Raw genomic sequence first — 14,168 nt, 5'->3', positions numbered from 1 at the left:
CACAGAATATATACATTCCAACAAGAAAGAAAAATTCAAAGGGGAGGACCCACCATCCGTGGTTAACTAAAAAAGTTAAAGATAGTATTAAACTTAAAGATAAAGCATATAATTGCGCAAAGATGGGTGGCAGGTCAGAAGATTGGACAGAATATAAAAAACAGCAAAGAATAACTAAAAGATTAATAAGGAGAGAAAAATTAGAGTACGAGAGAAAGCTAGCTAGAAATATAAAAACCGATAGTAAGAGTTTCTATAGATATTTTAAAAAGATAAGAGTTAACAAAGTGAGCGTTGGTCCTATAAAAAGTGAGTCTGGGGAATTAATAATGGAAAATAAGGAGATGGTAATTGAATTGAACAGGTATTTTGCATCGGTCTTCACTGGAGGATTCAAGTAACATCCCAGAAATAGCTGTAAATCAGGAAATGGAAGGGAGGGAGGAACTCAAGAAAATTATAATCACCAGGGAAGTGGTACTGAGCAAATTGTTGGCGCTGAGGGCTGGCAATTCCCCGGGTCCTGATGAACTTCATCCTAGGGTCTTAAAAGAAGTGGCTAGTGAGATAGTTGATGGGTTGGTTTTAATTTTCCAAAATTCCCTAGATTCGGGGAAGGTTCCATTAGATTGGAAAATAGCGAATGTAACTCCTTTATTCAAAAAGGGAGGGAGACAGAAAGCAGGAAACTACAGGCCAGTTGGATTAACATCTGTCCTAGGGAAGATGTTAGAAGCTATTATTAAAGACATTATAGCAGGGTACTTAGAAAAGTTCAAAGTAATCAGGCAGAGTCAACATGGTTTTGTGAAAGGGAAATCATGTTTAACCAATTTATTGGAGTTCTTTGAGGAAGTAACATGTGCTGTGGATAAAGGGGAGCCGGTGGATGTACTGTACTTAGATTTCCAGAAGGCATTTGATAAGGTGCCACATCAAAGGTTATTGCAGAAAATAAAAACTCATGGTGTAGGGGGTAACATATTGGCATAGATAGCAGATTGGCTAGCTAACAGGAAACAGAGTAGGCATAAATGGGTCATTTTCTGATTGGCAAGATGTAACGAGTGGTGTGCCACAGGGATCAGTGCTGGGGCCTCAACTTTTTACAATTTATATAAATGACTTGGATGAAGGGACCGAAGGTATGGTTGCTAAATTTGCTGATGACGCAAAGATAGGTAGGAAAGTAAGTTGTGAGGAGGACATAAGGAGACTACAAAGGGATATAGATAGGTTAAGTGAGTGGGCAAAGATCTGGCAAATGGAATATAATGTGGGAAATGTGAAGTTGGCCATTTTGGCAGGAAGAATAAAAAAGAAGCATATTATTATCTAAATGGTGAGAGATTGCAGAGCTCTGAGATGCAGAGAGATCTGGGTGTCCAAGTGCATGAATCGCAAAAGGTTAGTATGCAGGTACAGCAAGTAATTAGGAAAGCTAATAGAATGTTATCGTTTCTTGTGAGGGGAATTGAATACAAAAGTAGGGAGGTTATGCTTCAGTTATACAGGGCATTGGTGAGACCACATCTGGAGTACTGTGTACAGTATTGGTCGTCTTATTTAAGGAAGGATGTAAATGCGTTGGAAGCAGTTCAGAGAAGGTTTACTAGACCAATACCTGGAATAGGCGGGTTGTCTTATGAGGAAAGGTTGGACAGGCTAGGCTTGTATCCGCTGGAGTTTAGAAGAGTAAGAGGTGACTTGATTGAAACATATAAGATCCTGAGGGGTCTGGACAGGGTGGATGTGGAGAGGATGTTTCCTCTTGTGGGAGAATCTAGAACTAGGGTTGTGGCAAAGCCACCAAGGGACTCCTGTATATGACTATATAACTGCCTTTAACAGAGTGCTACAGCACCTATGTTTGTTTACTGTTTGTAAATAACCCGATCTCGGTAAGTTCCAGAACCAGCGCGATGACGTCATCACGTTGGTCACGTGACGTCCCGAACGGCGGGAAACGTCATGACGTCAGGCTGGGAGGTTCCCAGGTTAGACCTGGTGAAGCCAGCCTTAAGAAACACCTGTTGATTGTTTCTCCTGCATCCCATTGTTTGTTCTTTAGTTTACATTAAACTTCGTTTAACTATCGGACTGACTCGACCTCAGTATTTCAGCTAGGGATCTGACGATTCCTACAGTGGTGACCCCGAAGCTTCGCGGACGATTTTCGCGGAGGAAGCGCGACGCAGCACGATGGATGTTAATGCAGTGACCTTGAAGCTCCCTCAATTTTAGGAACAACAGGCGGCCTCCTGGTTCGTCCAAGCGGAGGCTCAGTTCCAACTTCGGAACATCGTGCTGGATCAGACCCGTTACCTTTACGCGGTCTCCGCACTGGACAGCTCGATGGCTTCGAAGATCATCAGCCTGCTGGAAAACCCGCCCATGGATAACAAGTATGATACGCTTAAGGCGTGATGCGCTATTAATTACTCATAAAAGACAGAGAGTTAGGAGAGTAACTAAAAGGCTTTTATTAACAAAGAACAGAGCATGCCTCTCGTGGTTGACTGGTTTCCAAGAAGGCAGGGGGCTGCAGAGCAGTCACCTTTATACCTGGGCGTGTGGGTGGAGCCAGGGGCGGAGCCAGCTGAGGCATGCATTGATACAACAGTGTGCAACAACAACAACAACGGTGAGCAACAATAACAGTGGTTTACCACATTCACCCCTTGTTTAAATTTGAGTCCGGCGGGGTGAAGTGTACTAAAGGTTCGTGTAAGTAAGTCTATCCGGTGGCCTTGTATGCCGTCCTGATCGTCGTGGTGGCGGCGGTGATGGTGCAGCATCCAACGTTGAATCTGGCGTCTCATTGAGTGGTTGGGTGGTCAATGACGGGTCCTGGGGCTGCGGCATGCCGTCTACAGGGGTTGGGTTGTGGGTAGTGGTGGATGGCAATGGTAGTGTTTCAGGGGCACCCGAAGGTGCGAGGTCTCGTATGGAGACTGTGTCCTCCCGCCCGTCCGGGTACGCCACGTAAGCATACTGGGGGTTGGCGTGGAGGAGGCTCACCCTCTCGACCAGGGGGTCCGTTTTATGGGACCTCACGTGCTTCCGCAGTAGGACGGGTCCTGGAGACGTCAGCCATGTTGGTAGCGAGGTCCCCGATGTGGACTTCCTGGGGAAAGTGAACATTTTTTCATGGGGGGTGGCATTGGTGGCCGTACAAAGCAGTGACCGAATGGAGTGGAGCGCCGCAGGGAGGACCTCCTGCCAGCGAGAGGTCGGAAGGCTCTTAGATTTTAAGTTTAAGAGGACGGCCTTCCAAACCGTCGCGTTCTCTCTTTCCACCTGGCCGTTCCCCCGGGGGTTGTAGCTGGTGGTTCTGCTTGTAGCAATACCTCTCGTGAGCAGGTACTGACGGAGTTCGTCGCTCATAAAGGATGAGCCCCGGTCGCTATGGATATAGCTAGGGAAGCCGACCAAGGCGAAAAGGTCATTCAGACATTTAATGACCGTGGTACTGGTCATGTCTGGGCAAGGGATGGGAAACGGGAGTACTCATCAATTATGTTGAGGAAGTACACGTTGCGGTCAGAGGAGGGGAGGGGCCCTTTAAAATCGACGCTCAGGCGCTCAAAGGGGCGAGTGGCCTTGATCAGGCTTGCTCTGTCTGGCCTATAAAAATGCGGTTTGCACTCGGCACAGATTTGGCAGTTCCTGGTCATGGTCCTGACCTCCTCGATGGAGTAGGGCAGGTTACGGGATTTGATGAAATGGAAGAACCTGGTGACCCCCGGGTGGCAGAGGTCATTGTGGAGGGTCTGCCGTCTATCAACCTGCGCGTTGGCGCATGTACCACGTGATAGGGCATCTGGGGGCTCATTGAGTTTCCCGGGCCGGTACAAGATATCGTAATTGTAGGTGGAGAGTTCAATTCTCCACCTCAAGATCTTGTCGTTCTTGATTTTGCCCCTCTGCTTATTATTAAACATAAAAGCCACTGAACGCTGGTCAGTGAGCAGGGTAAATCGTTTTCCGGCCAGGTAATGCCTCCAATGTCGCACCGCTTCCACAATGGCCTGGGCCTCCTTTTCGACAGAGGAGTGTCGAATCTCGGGGCCCTGGAGGGTCCTTGAGAAAAAGGCCACGGGTCTCCCCGCCTGGTTAAGGGTTGCAGCTAGGGTGAAGTCGGATGCGTCGCTCTCCACTTGGAAAGGGATGGACTCATCCACTGCGTGCATTGTGGCCTTCGCAATATCTCTTTTTATGAGAGTGAAGGCTGCACATGCCTCTGCTGTCAGGGGGAAGGAGGTGGACTTGATGAGGGGTCTGGCTTTGTCCGCATAGTTGGGCACCCACTGAGCATAGTAAGAGAAAAACCCTAGGCATCTCTTCAGTGCTTTTTGGCAGTGGGGGAGGGGGAGCTCCATAAGGGGGTGCATTCTGTCGGGGTCGGGGCCGATGACTCCGTTCTCCACTACGCAGCCAAGAATGGCGAGGTGCGTGGTGCGAAACATACATTTGTCCTTGTATGTTAGATTCAGCCGCTGGGCCGTACGGAGGAATTTCTCTAGGTTAACGTCATGGTCCTGCTGGTCGTGGCCACAGATGGTGACGTTGTCTAGATAGGGGAAGGTGACCTGCAGTGCGTTCTGGTCAACCATTCGGTCCATCTCCCTTTGGAAGACCGAAACCCCGTTGGTGACGCCGAAGGGGACTCGGAGGAAGTGGTAGAGACGACCGTCAGCTTCAAAAGCTGTGTACTGGCGGTCCTCAGCCCTGATGGGGAGCTGGTGGTATGCCGACTTCAGATCAATCGTCGAGAACACCTGGTATTGTGCTATCTGATTGACTGTGTCAGATATGCGGGGGAGTGGGTATGCATCTAACTGGGTGTAGCGATTGATCGTCTGGCTGTAGTCAATAACTAGGCGCTGTTTTTCGCCAGTCTTCACTACCACCACTTGTGCTCACCATGGGCTAGTGCTACCCTCAATAATCCCTTCCTTCAGGAGTCTTGCTACTTCGGATTTAATGAAGCTCCTATCCCCGGCACTGTACCGCCTGCTTTTGGTAGCGATGGGCTTACAGTCGCGGGTGAGGTTAGCGAACAAGGGGGGGGGGGGGGAGACTTTAAGCGTGGAGAGGCTGCAAATGGTGCGCGGCGGGCGATTTAAAAGCTGCTGGCTGCAGACTGTGAGTGGGGGGAGGGGTCCGCCGTACGCTAATGTGACACTTTTAAGGTGGCACTGAAAATCCAACCCCAGTAGAACGGCAGCGCAGAGATGGGGCAGGACAAGAAGTTTAAAATTTTTGTATTCTGTGCCCCTTACTGAAAGGGTCACTACACAGTAGCCACCGACGTCTGCTGAATGGGATTTGAAAGCCATAGAGATCCGATGGCGCGTTGGCAGGACCGGGAGAGAGTAACTGCGCACCGTGTCGGGGTGGATAAAGCTCTCCGTGCTCCCGCTGTCGAAAAGGCAGGTAGTGGCGCGGCCGTTTACCGTAATGTCCATCATGGACTTGGACAGTTGGTGAGGGAGAGATTGGTCCAGCGTCACGGAGGCCAGCGTATGGTCGAGCGAGTCGCTGTGGTCGTCAGACGAGGCGGTGGTTGAGTCCGGGTCACCCGCGATTGGAGTTGGAGGCGTCCAAGATGGCGGACAAAATGGCTGCGCCCATGATCCCGATCCCCACGCGGCTGGAGGTGTCCAAGATGGCGGACAAGATGGCTGTCCCCACGGTTCACACGCGGCGCTGCTGGCGTTAGCGGTTTTACCTTTGCAGGCGCTGACGTAGTGTCCTTTCTTCCCGCAGCCAGAGCAGGTAGCGTTTTTCGCCGGGCAGCGTGCTCTGGGGTGTTTTGCCTGGCCACAAAAGTAACATTTCGGGCCCTTGGACATCGCTGCAGCAGTTGGTGCCGGGGGTGGCGGTCCCATGACCCAAGGTTGCGGCGTCCACGGTGCGGAGCGGTTAGGGGAGAATGCGTCCATATTCCGGTGGGCCGTGTCTAGCGAGAGCGCGAGGGACACTGCCTTCTTCAGGTCGATTTCGCCCTTCTCCAACAGTCTCTGCCGGGAGTAGTCGGACTTGAGGCCCGCAACGAAAGCATCTCGGATAAGTCCCTCCGTGTGTGTCGCGGCCGATACCTCTTTACAATTGCAGGCTCGGCCGAGTATCTGTAGTGCCCGTAGGAATTCCTCCAACGATTCCCCGGACTGCTGTTTGCGGGATCTCAGGAGGTGTCTGGCATAAACCGTATTTACCGGGCGTGTGTATTGTCCTTTTAGCAGATCGATAGCCGCCGCGTAGGTAGTTGCGTCCTGGATGAGCGTGTAGACTTGGTGGCCCACCTTGGAGGCCAGGATTTTTAGTTTGTTTCCATCTAGTGTCACGGCTGAGGCTTCCAGGTAAGCTTCGAAGCAACGCAGCCATTGTGTGAACTTGGTAGACGAACCCGCCTCTTGAGGGTCTAGGTCCAGGCATGTTGGTCTGAGGGCATGCAGCAGCGCCTGCTGCTCAGCGTTTGGTGCCGTCATTTGCTGCAGCGCCTGCTGCTCAGCGTTTGGTGCCGACATTTTGTTTTTGTTAATAAAATTGATGCGCTATTAATTACTCATAAAAGACGGAGAGTTAGGAGAGTAACTAAAAGGCTTTTATTAACAAAGAACAGGGCATGCCTCTCGTGGTTGACTGGTTTCCAAGAAGGCAGGGGGCTGCAGAGCAGTCACCTTTATACCTGGGCGTGTGGGTGGAGCCAGGGGCGGAGCCAGCTGAGGCATGCATAGATACAACAGTGTGCAACAACAACAACAACGGTGAGCAACAATAACAGTGGTTTACCACAAGGCACGACTAACGCAGGTTTTCGGCCTCACGAAAGCGGAGCGCGCGCGACGTTTACTCACACTGACTGGGTTAGGCAATGCCAAGCCGTCTGAGTTGATGAGCCAGATGCTCACGCTCCTTGGTTCTGAGCCGCAGTGTTTTCTGTTCTGGGAACTGTTCCTGAGCCAGCACCCCGAGCAGGTGCAAGCAGCCCTCGCCAGGTCGAAGGCTACGGACGGTGTAGCACTCGCGGCCGAAGCCGACACTATTTATGCGGTGATGCAGCAGTACTGCGCCACTTCGAAGCATCCCGCCCTGTAGAACCCCGCCTTGGCGCCTCCACCATCCGGTCTCTGTTACTATCACGCCCGTTTCGGCCCAAAAGCCAGATGCTGCCGTCCTCCCTGTAGTTTCGTGCCTAATGCAACGAGCAAGCAACAGCACCGGCTGCGTGAACGGAAGAACGACCCCGAGGTCAGTTTCGCATCTACGATGGCGGTTGGAGATTCCGGGAATATCGGAGTCGTTCGAACAGTCTTGTCCGACCTCCTCTGCGATTGACTTTTGTGGTTAAAGACACTTCTGGGGGGGCGCATGTGGCAAAGCCACCAAGGGACTCCTGTATGACTATATAACTGCCTTTAACAGAGTGCTACAGCACCTATGTTTGTTTACTGTTTGTAAATAACCCAATCTCGGTAAGTTCCAGAACCAGCGCGATGACGTCATCACGTTGGTCACGTGACATCCCGAACGGCGGGAAACGTCATGACGTCAGGCTGGGAGGTTCCCAGGTTAGACCTGGTGAAGCCAGCCTTAAGAAACACCTGTTGATTGTTTCTCCTGCATCCCATTGTTTGTTCTTTAGTTTACATTAAACTTCGTTTAATTATCGGACTGACTCGACCTCAGTATTTCAGCTAGGGATCTGACGATTCCTACAGTGGTGACCCCGAAGCTTCGCGGACGATTTTCGCGGAGGAAGCGCGACACAGCACGATGGATGTTAATGCAGATGCTGCCGTCCTCCCTGTAGTTTCGTGCCTAATGCATGACGTCAGGCTGGGAGGTTCCCAGGTCAGACCTGGTGAAGCCAGCCTTAAGAAAGACCTGTTGATTGTTTCTCCTGCATACCATTGTTTGTTCTTTAGTTTACATTAAACTTCGTTTAACTATCGGACTGACTCGACCTCAGTATTTCAGCTAGGGATCTGACGATTCCTACAGGGTCACTGTTTAAAAATAAGGGGTCGCCCATTTAAGACAGAGATGAGGAGAAATTTTTTCTCAGAGGGTCGTGAGTCTTTGGAACTCTCTTCCTCAGAGGGCGGTGGAAGCAGAGTCTTTGAATATTTTTAAGGCAGAGGTAGATAGATTCTTGGTAAGTAAGGGGGTGAAAAGTTATTGAGGGTAGGCAGGAATGGGGAGTAATCGGATCAGCCATGATCTTATTGAATGGCGGAGCAGGTTCAAAGGGCCGAGTGGCCGACTCCTGCTCCTATTTTGTATGTACATATGAAACTCGTATGTTTCTCTCTCGACGGATGCTGCCTGGCCTACTGAGTGTTTCCAGCATTTTCTGTTGTTATTTCAGATTTCCAGCATCTGCGGTATTTTGCTAATGTACACAAGGAAGCCTTGGCTGTCCTTGACTTTCCAGTTATCCTAGAGTAGTATGAGGATTGAGCTCAGGAGAGGGGGGAAGTGATCGGGAGCGGGATGGTGAATGATGAATGGCTGGGCGACAGTGGATGGAGCTTCGAGCCATTCATTCTCAAGGAGCTGGTTGGCTGAGTTGGCTATTGGTGCTGATGATGAGACAGTTGGGGTTGCAGCTCTGGGAGGGCCACCGGCCAGTGCCATAATGAGTGCGGTGGCGAATCTCGACGGTACCACACTGGCAGGCTGTGGGTTCATTCATGGGGGAGTTGTGCCTGGAGCAGCAGCAGGGGAGAAGGAAAGCTGGGAAGTAGTGAGGAGTTAGGAGAAGGAGTGAGGGAGGTATGATGGAGAAGGGGATGGTGAAAGGGGTGGGCAAGGCTGGGAACTTAACATCCAGGGATATACAATATTTAGGAAGGATCGGCAAAAAGGTAGGGGAGGTGGGGTAGCATTGCTGGTAAAGGAGGGGATTAATGCAATGGAAAGGAAGGATATTAACTCGGATGAAACGGAATCTGTATGGGTAGAAATGAGAAATAGCAAGGGGAGGAAAACGTTAGTGGGTGTGATATATAGGCCTCCAAATAGTAATATGGAGGTGAGGGAAGGCATAAAAAGGGAAATTAGAGAAGCGTGCGATAAGAGCACAGCTGTCATCATGGGTGACTTTAATTTACATATTGATTGGACTACCCAAATTAGTAAAAATTCTGAGGAGGAGGAATTCCTGGAATGTTTTCGGGACGGTTATCTGGACCAATATGTCGAGGAGCCGACTCGAGATCAGGCCATTTTAGACTGGGTATTGTGCAATGAGAAGGGACTTATCAGCAATCTTCTTGTACGAGGCCCCTTGGGTCAGAGCGATCATAATATGATCGAGCTCTCAGTCGAGATGGAGAGTGAGGAAATTGAATCAGAGACTAAGGTCCAGAACTTAAATAAAGGGAATTACGAGGGTATGAGACGGGAATTGGGTAAGATTGATTGGGTGGTGTTTCTGGGGGGATTGACAGTGGATAGACAATGGCAAGCATTCAAAGATAGAATGGAAGAATTCCAGAACATGTTTATACCGGTTTGGCATAAAAATAAACCTAAAAAGGTGACTCAACCGTGGATAACGAGGGAAATTAGGGACAGCATAAAATCAAAAAAAAGGGCATATCAACTGGCAAAAAAAAGCACCAGACCGGAAGATTGGGGGCAGTACAGGATACAGCAAAAGAGGACAAAGGGATTAATCAGGAAGGGGAAAATAGAATACGAAAGTAAACTTGCAGCAAACATAAAGACAGACTGCAAAAGCTTTTATCGGTACATCAGGAGGAAAAGACTGGTAAAATCCCAAGTCGGTCCCTTGCAGTCCGATTCGGGAGAATATATAATGGAGAATAAGGAAATGGCAGACCAATTAAACTCATACTTTGGTTCTGTATTCACAAAGGAGGACACAAATAACCTCCCAGGAATATCGGCAAACATAGGGACTAATGAGAGGGAGGAGCTGACAGAAATTAGTATCTCTAGGGATATGGTGTTGGGTAAGTTGAGGGGACTGAAGGCCGACAAATCCCCGGGGCCTGATAAACTACATCCTAGGGTACTTAAGGAGGTGGCCCTGGAGATAGCAGATGCTCTAAGGATCATCTTCCGGAACTCCATTGACTCGGGAACAGTACCCGTGGATTGGAGGGTAGCTAATGTTACCCCAATATTTAAAAAGGGGGGTAGAGAGAAAGCAGGGAATTATAGACCAGTAAGCCTTACATCGGTTGTGGGCAAAATGCTAGAGTCCATTATTAAGGATAAAATAGCGGAGCACTTGACAAATGGGGAAAGGATCGGACAGAGTCAACATGGATTTACAAAGGGTAAATCGTGTTTGACTAATCTGCTGGAATTTTTTGAGGAAGTAACTGGTAAAATAGATGGGGGAGAGCCAGTGGATGTGGTGTACCTTGACTTCCAGAAAGCCTTCGATAAGGTTCCACACAAAAGATTATCATGCAAAATTAAGGCTCATGGAATTGGGGGCAAAGTATTAACGTGGATAGAGAACTGGCTGGCGGATAGAAAACAGAGAGTTGGAATAAACGGCTCGTTTTCGGAGTGGCAGGCAGTGACCAGCGGGGTGCCGCAAGGATCTGTCCTGGGACCCCAGCTGTTCACAATATATATAAATGATCTGGATCAGGGAATTGGATGCAATATTTCCAAATTCGCTGACGACACTAAACTAGGAGGAGGGGTGGGCTCTGATGAGGATGTCAGGAGGCTACAGTGCGATTTGGACAGGTTGGGGGAATGGGCGGATATGTGGCAGATGCACTATAATGTGGATAAATGCGAGGTTATCCACTTTGGGGGTAAAAACAGGAGGGTAGATTATTATCTAAATGGCAATAGATTGGGAGATGGGGAAGTGCAGAGGGACCTGGGTGTTCTTGTGCACCAGTCACTGAAGGAGAGCATGCAGGTGCAACAGGCGATTAAGAAGGCAAATGGTATGTTGGCCTTCATATCAAGGGGGTTCGAGTATAGGAATAGGGATACCTTACTACAGCTGTACAAGGTGCTGGTGAGACCGCATCTGGAGTATTGTGTACAGTTTTGGTCGCCCCATCTGCGGAAGGATGTTCTTGCCATGGAAAGAGTGCAACGGCGATTCACCAGGCTGATACCTGGAATGGCGGGAATGACCTACGAAGAGAGATTAAATAGTTTGGGCTTGTACTCACTGGAGTTTAGAAGATTGAGAGGGGATCTCATCGAAACATATAAAATTATGGCAGGCCTGGACAGGCTGAATTCAGAGAGAATGTTTCCAATGGCCGGGGAGCACAGAACCAGGGGCCACAGTCTAAAAATAGCGGGCAAATCATTTAAAACAGAGATGAGGAAGAATTTCTTCACTCAAAGAGTGGTGAGCCTGTGGAATTCCCTGCCACAGAGGGCTGTGAAGGCTAATTCAATAAATATTTTCAAGAGAGAATTGGATATATTTCTGAAGGCTAAGGGGATTAAGGGTTACGGAGAAAAGGCGGGGACGGGGTACTGAACTGGTAAGATCAGCTATGATCTCAGACGAAGATCAGCCATGATCTCATTGAATGGCGGAGCAGGCTCGAAGGGCCGAATGGCCTACTCCTGTTCCTATCTCTATGTTTCTATGTTTCTATGATGGAGAAGGGGATGGTGAAAGGGGGCATGGCTAGATAAGAGAGGAGGAGAGAGAAGTGCAGTGCCTGGAGGTGGCCGAGAAGCAAAAATAGAGGTAGGGGGCTGATTTCCGGAACAGCAGCCAATATAAGCACACAAATTAACACAAGGTAACCTTCAATTCCACAGAGCAGTGGCAGAGAGCTGGGAAAGGAGGTATCACTGGGTAGAGGCTGATCGGAGAAAGGCAGCCTGTCCAATATCTGAGGGCCTGTGCTGAGTGGCAAGCCTTGGGACAGGGGATGTGGTGGAGTGACCTCTGGTCCAGGACCCAACAGAACCTGCAGGATAGAATTAGAATTTAGGGATAGGGCCAGATAGTAACTTTGGGAAGGGAAGGAAACAGGTGGCTGAGAAGAATAATGTCCTGCACTGTATCGGTGTGTGTTCGAGTTGAGTTGATGGCTGCACCCACTGTTAATCCCAGTGCTGGCAGCAGAACTTAAATTATTTACATACAAAGTAATTTACTTTCAGGAGTGGAAAATAAAAATGATTAAATTACCACAATGTAATATTAATGAGAACAGCTGAAATGCCTCTAACTGATACTGGAGTTATTGACATAGCAACCTCATCTCTTCATAGAATTATATCAAATATAAAGCATCATCATAACTTCCTTGCTCTTGGACTCGATGCCTCTATTTATGAAGCCCAGGATCCCGTAAGCTTTTTAACCACTTTCTCAACCTGCCCTGCCACCTTCAACTATTTGTGCACATATACCCCCAGGTCTGTCTGTTCATGCACCCTCTTTAGGATTGTACCCTTTAGTTTATTTTGCTTCTCTTTCTTCCTACCAAAATTTTTCTGCATTAAATTTCATCTGCCACGTGTCATTCCATCAGCCTGTCTTTGTCCTCTTGAAGTCTATCACTCTCCTCCTCACTGTTCATTATACTTCCAAGTTTTGTGTTATCTGCAAATTTTGAAATTGTGCCCTGTGCACTCAAGTCTAAGTCATTAATATATATCAAGAAAAGCAGTGGTCCTAGAACCGACCCCTGGGGAACACCACTGTGTACCTTCCTCCAGTCCGAAAAACAACCGTTCACCACTACTCTCTGTTTCCTGTCACTTAGCCAATTTCATATCCATGCTGCCACTGTCGCTTTTATTCCATGGGCTTCAACTTGGCTGGCAAGCCTATTATGTGGCACTTTATCAAACACCTTTTGGAAATCCATGTACACCACATCAACCGCATTGCACTCATCAACCCTCTCTGTTACCTCACCAAAAAACTCGATCTAGTTAAACACGATTTGCCTTCAACAAATCTGTGCTGGCTTTCATTAATTATCCAACTGACTGTTAATTTTGTCCCGGATTATCGTTTCTAAAAGCTTCTCCACGACCGAGGTTAAACTAACTGGCCTGTAGTTGCTGGGTTTACCCTTACACTCTTTTTTGAACAAGGGTGTAACATTTGCAATCCTCCAGTCCTCTGGCACCACCCACGTATCTAAGGAGGATTGAAAAATTATGGTCAGTACCTTTGTGATTTCCACGTTTACTTCCCTCAGCATCCTAGGATTACTCCCATCCGGTCCTGGTGACTTATCTACTTTAAGTACAGCCAGCCTTTCTAGTACCTCCTCTTTATCAATTTTTATCCCATCCAGTATCTCAACTACCTCCTCTTTCACTATGACTTTGGCAGCAACTTCCTTGGTGAAGACAGATGCAAAGTACTCATTTAGTACCTCAGCCATGCTCTCAGCCTCCCTGTGCAGGTCTCCTTATTGGTCCTTAATCAGCCCCATCCCCCCTCTTACTACTGTAAGGAAGAGAAGCCTTTTTCTTTTGACACAATTTTCAAGCTGGACATTAAAACTTGCAAGAGCTGTAGCAAAGCAGAGAAACCAGACGTGCTATCAATAAGGAAGAAAGACATTGTGTCGCTAAAGGATCCAGCAAATCCATTAGCAGGATAGGCGCACCGTCAGTGTTCTCGCTCAGGCCAACATCCCCAGCATCGAAGCTTTGACCACGCTCGATCAGCTCCGATGGACGGATCACATTGTCCGCATGCCCGATACGAGACTCCCAAAACAAGCGCTCTACTCGGAGCTCCGGCACAGCAAGAGCCCCAGGTGGGCAGAGGAAATGCTTCAAGGACACCCTCAAAACCTCCTTGAAAAAGTGCAACATCCCCACTGACATCTGGGAATCCCTGGCCCAAGACCGTGCAATGTGAAGGCGATGCATCCGGGAAGGCGCCGAACACCTCGAGTCTCTGCGCCGAGAGCAAGCGGAAGCCAAGCGCAAACAGCGGAAGGAGTGCACGTCAACCCAAACATCCCACCCACCTGCCCCTTCAACCACCGTCTGCCCCATCTGTGACAGAGACTGTAGGTCCCGCATTGGACTCATCAGTCACCTGCGAACTCATTTTTAATGTGGAAGCAAGTCATCCTCGGTTCCGAGGGACTGCCTAAGAAGAAGAAAGGAGACGTCTGTGTAAACAATGAGGGATTAGGCCTCGACGAGATAAC

Source organism: Somniosus microcephalus, chromosome 9 (assembly GCF_052327205.1).
Source record: "Somniosus microcephalus isolate GS21.2 chromosome 9, FLI_Smic_1.0, whole genome shotgun sequence".
Lineage (NCBI taxonomy): Eukaryota > Metazoa > Chordata > Chondrichthyes > Squaliformes > Somniosidae > Somniosus > Somniosus microcephalus.
Note: the sequence above shows the minus strand (reverse complement) of the source record.